At 45.9% G+C, this 5291-nt stretch overlaps 1 pseudogene; it reads left to right on the top strand.

Moving 5' to 3' along the window:
* Positions 1 to 1129: 1129 nt before the first annotated feature.
* On the top strand, positions 1130 to 1423 carry LOC105742198 (annotated as a pseudogene).
* Positions 1424 to 5291: the final 3868 nt, after the last annotated feature.

The raw sequence follows: 5291 nt of genomic DNA, 5'->3' as shown, positions 1-5291 counted from the left end.
ATTTTTTTTTTCTGTATTTTAGGGAAGGGTCTACAGGGTGTTCAGGGTCTCACTACTAGATCAGACTCATAGTGATTCTCTTGTTTACAGTCCCCAAGTGCTGGGATTACAGGTGCGTGCCACCATGCTGTCTTCATTCATTTTTTTCAATGAAAGATTACATAGCAAATATTTGAGTTTTATCTACTCCTTTCATCAGCATTCTGCTTTTAGTAACCTTGTGGTGCATTACAAGTCAATGTTACTCAGAACGTTTCTCACATTTGGGAACTGAACTTCGCTAATACAGTGTCCTTTCTAGAATACAAGTTATGGGACAGGTAATATAGCTCAGCACCATAAATGCCTGCCTGGAAGCACAAGGTCTTGAGTTCAATCCCTGGTACAAAAAAAAAATCCTACGTAGAATTCAAGCTGTGGCAGTTCAAAAAGGCCTTAACATGCTTTACTTGGCTTTGATAGATATTAGTGCTCTTAATAATATTTTCAGATTTTACTGGTTTTTACTTCATGTTTTTTTAAAGGATTTGCTCACTGGATACATTTGGATGTATATGAATTATCTCAGTGTCTTAAAAGAATCTCTACGGGAGTCTTGTGTGTTTTGTTTTTGCTTTGTGGTATGTGGGATTGAATCCAGGGAGCACTAAGCTACATACTTAGCTCTCCTCTTTATTATTTTCTTTGAGACAGGTTCTCACTAAGTTGCACAGGTTGGCCTCCAACTTTTGACCCTCTTGTCTCAACGTCCTGAGTAGCAGGGATTGCAGATGTGTATGCCACCTTGTGTGCACAGCAGGTGTCTTCTTATCTAATGATTCTTGCTGAGTACTTGGAGAATTATCCAACACATTTGACTCCAATAACCAATGAGAACGCCAACATAAGAGAAATGTGTGGGGTGGGGACATTTCTGATAGGATCCCCTTCCCCCCAGGAGTTCTGTTTATCAGTAAAAGCTAATTCCTTTTGGGTCAAATATCAATGCCCTTCAATGTGATTTTACTGTGTTTTCCCTGGGAACATGTGTCAGGTATCATAGAAGTCAAGAAGAAACCAAAAAACAGTTATGTTAAATAAACTTGTGAAGAATGTATTTGAGCTCTTTCATCTTGGCAGCACAAGCAAGATGACTAAGGGAACGTTATCCTTTGGAAAGCGTCCTAGTAAGACACACACGTTGTGCCGCCGCTGTGGCTCTAAGCCCTACCACCTTCAGAAATTGACTTGTGGCAAATGTGGTTATCCCGCCAAGCGCAAGAGAAAGTATAACTGGAGTGCAAAGGCTAAAAGGCGAAATACCACCTGAACTGGTCGAATGAGGCACCTAAAAATTGTATATTGTAGATTCAGGCATGGATTCCGTGAAGGAATGACACCTAAACCCAGGAGAGCAGCTGTTGCAGCATCCAATTCATCTTGAGCATTTCAGCAATTACTCAAAATAAATGCTTTGAAGAATGTACTTGATTTATATGACAGAGCCAAATAATATAAATAATAGGTGTTATGCTTTAAAATGTATTCCATTACTGACTATGATCCTGGCTTCATTTATTCTAGAGCCCAGGCTCATGTGACAATTGTCGTCATTTCAAAGAGCTAAACCTCTGCACATGAATGGAAGTGCCTATATTTGGTGAGGGGAGGGTGTGGACATGATTCTGGCAACAATGTATCTGCCTTCATTGTTGCCATTTGGGGTCCTGATTTAGAACCTCCACCTCCAGTTGATCAAGGAAACCTTATCCCAAAGAGAGGAGTGGTTTCAATTGCCACTTCCCAAAGTCTACATATGTTTGAAAAGTGGAGAGATGTCAAGTGGAGAGATGGGGACAGGAGGTAGGACCTGAGAGACTTTTACTTTCATGCTCTAATTATGAAAGTGAGGTCCCCCCAATGCTGCTGGTTGTAGAGGTCCCCAGGGGCTGGAAGACACCCCCACCTAGCTTTCACTCAATGAGAAGTGTGTTCCCCTGCTCACTCAGTGGCAGCAGGGTAGCTGGGAGAAGATCTCACAAACCGTTTCCTCCAAGCCACTCATTTTACAAAAGCAGGCATTGAGGCCAGAGAAATAAAGTGGCTTGGCCAAGATCACAAAGCAAATGAGGGGCAGGACTACAGTTCAGGCTCCTGGCTGGGCTCAGCACAGGAAGATCTCTCCAGGTGGATCTGTTTCTCTTTTTCTGTGGATGATGCTGGAGTTCAAACCCAGGGTCTGTCTATCTGATACTGGGCATGTGCTCTACTACTGAAATATACTTGCAATCCCACCTAATCTTTTAAATCAAGTTGTGGGTGATTTGGCAACTTTAGGACTTGGTCCCATTCCATACAGTGCAGAGATAGATTTTTTTTTTTTGGCAGAACTGGGGATTGAACTCAGGCCCTTGCACTTGCCAGGCAAGTGCTTATTCTACTGAGCCATCTCCCCGACCCCTAGAGGCAGATCCTTTGGGGCACCAGGGCCACAGCTGGCCAGAGCCCATCACAGGCAGTACAGCTGTTCCACTGCCTGTATTTTTCACAGTGAGCTAGAGCTCTTAAACAGGAACACACAGCAACACACTTAAGAAACACAATGAAAAGGCTGGCCAAATAGCTCAGTGGATTAAAGCACCTGCAGGCAGGTGCAGGGGCCAAGGGTTCGATCCCCAAGCCTGCTATGCCAGCCATACCCCTGGGGTGCACTGAGACAGCAACTGAGACTGGGTGTGGTGGTGCACACCTGTAATCTCAGCTCTTGGGAGGCTGCAAACAGGCAGATCACTACGAGTCTGATGTAGTAGTGAGACCCAGACCCTGAACACCCTGTAGACCCTTCTCTAAAATAAAAAAAGAAAGAAAGAAAAGAAACACGATGAGCAAAACTGCAATTGTGCATCCCTTTATTTATAAACAAATCAGGAATGCTGTGTTCCATTTGGGAGCAGGGGGTGGGGGAGGGGTACAAGGAGAGGGGCTGATTCCAGTAGTTCGCATTATTCAGCACCAGAGCAAATCAAATGCTTGGGCATAAGGTCGTGCTACAACACAGATGAGTCATATTCTTGTCTTCTATGTACAGCAGAGTCTTAAGTATGTATGCTTTTCTTATGGCTTTGTCCCCAGACATATTGCAGTCACACACACACACACACACACACACACACACACACACACACACCAAAACAAAAAACTAGAGAGCAGTCACAAGAGGAAGGGAAGTTGCATATGCATCATGAGCTATTTCTTTTTTTAGACTCAGATGGCTTGGACAAGTGCTGAATGGATGCCTGCGACACCGGCGCATCTCTGCTAGATAGGGGCTCATTTGATGCAGCCGAGCCAGTGACGTCATGTCACATCTCTCCCTGGGGTATGGCTGGGTGCTAAAATTGTTCTGAGGATGGAGAGAAAATAAATCTGTGCTCTTCTGTTCCTTCCTCAAGGATGGAACCAGCATCTAGTAGCCTAAGAGACCAAAATCCCACAGCAGCGTCTCTTCTGTCCAGAGCAAGTCAGGAGCCAGGCCACATCTGTGTCTTGCTTCTTGCAAGGCTGCCTCACCTCTGCCTTAGCAAGGACCTGGCACCCAGGAGCTTGTTGCTATTAAGTGTGACTGTCCCAGCCTCAGATGCTTAGCTTAGACAAGGAAGTCGACACTTAATCTCAGGGTCCCCATCAGGAGGGTATGGAGTGCTGAAAGGAGAATTGGGGAGCCCAGCCACTGCATGGCTATCCCCTAACCTTGGAAGTTTGTACTGTAACAAATTCTCCTATTTTACTTGGGCTAAGTGAACACTTGGACGACGGGAGTAGCAAAAAAGGTACGCTACAAATCCCCACCCATTCTGTCCCATGTTCTCCCATTTTCATTGCCTGCCCCCTCCACAATCCGAAGGCGCTATCCATGAGCCCTCCTCCCTCTGAAGTCACCTCCCATTCCCAGAGCAAAAGACATCTCTTCCTTGCTTTCTGTCACTTCTGCTTACCTTTCCAAGATTTTAGCACATGTTCTCTATTTCCTGTTTCAGCCTTAACTTGCTCTTGGCCATGATAGGTGCCTGGATGGCCCAAAGCCCAAGCCCAGCTCCTCCTGGGTGCAGGCAAGGTAGGCAATAGGGGCAAGGAGAAACTGAGAGATGTCCAAGAGGACTAGGTGGGGCTCTGGAATCTTCCCTGCTCCTTCTCAAGAGACTTGTGTCCCCAGGAAGGTGGCAAGGTTTTGTTGAAGGTTAGGGGGATGAGATTTAGAAGCCATTTATGGGTTATTTGGGCCCATCCCTGGAGTATCCCAGGCCTTGGTCATTTCCCATAATTGGCAGTTATGATGGCACCCTGTGATGAGTCACATACATGGCACTTGTCATTGTGGTGCATAAGGCCTGAAAATTTATTGTCAGCCTGATTTATCAATCCCAGAGTTTGCTTTAGAGCAGGACTCTAGTTAAAGTGGATCTATCTGCCCTGGGCCATGGCATCGGAGCATTAAATGGCTTCCCCAGGAACGTTTCACCTACAAAATGAGGCCCTGGTATAGCTTAACAGAACAGATTTTCTTTGTCTTCCCTCCCTCTTTCCAAGAGCCTTTTCTCTCCTCCCATTCCCACCTCCTGCCCTTGCCAGGCTTGTCATCATGTCCTTTCACTGCTACATGTGTCACTCAGCAGACGGGGCAGGCATGCAAGGCTCATCTGTTCTGGGTGCTCAGTGGGAGTCAGTATGGAGGAATGTAGCTCTCGCCTTTCTCTCTGTACAATGACATCAAAAGGGAAGACTTTGGTTCAAAAAGAAATTTTCCTTCTCAGGGGCCATCTTTCTGCTTGCCCTCTGTCCTATACAAGCGTTTTTCAGAATTTTGGAGAAAGTGCCAGGAACAAGGAGGCCCCAAGCCAGCTTAGCCTCATAGCTTTGCTTTCTAGTAAACACCACTTGTCTCTAAGAAGGCACAGATGTGCCATCTTCCTTCACTGGTTGCTCTCAGAAAGCTGATTCCCAAGGCCTCTACAAAAGGGTTCTTCTGTCACAGGATGTACTGGGATCTGCCCACAAGTTGCTGGTTGGGGCCTCTCCCCAGTCAGCTGCCAGCTCTGTCATACCTTACCAGCATACTCTGAAAATAGCTACATCTGACCAAGAGTTAGGTTCTAAGCCCTGACTCTACCTGTCCATTTCATGCAATTAGGCAGCAGCAACTTCCCACACCTCTGCAGGCTCCGAAAGTCTTCGTGCCATTTGGCAAACCTAAGTGCCAGAGACAGCTGCAACACTACCTAGACTGTTTAATAAACTAAGCCCACAGCCCTGAG

The sequence above is a fragment of the Octodon degus genome, unplaced genomic scaffold (assembly GCF_000260255.1).
Source record: "Octodon degus isolate 3935 unplaced genomic scaffold, OctDeg1.0 scaffold00041, whole genome shotgun sequence".
In the NCBI taxonomy this organism is placed as follows: Eukaryota; Metazoa; Chordata; class Mammalia; order Rodentia; family Octodontidae; genus Octodon; species Octodon degus.
The sequence above is the reverse complement of the archived record's forward strand: the minus strand, read 5'-3'. Positions and strand labels throughout refer to the sequence as shown.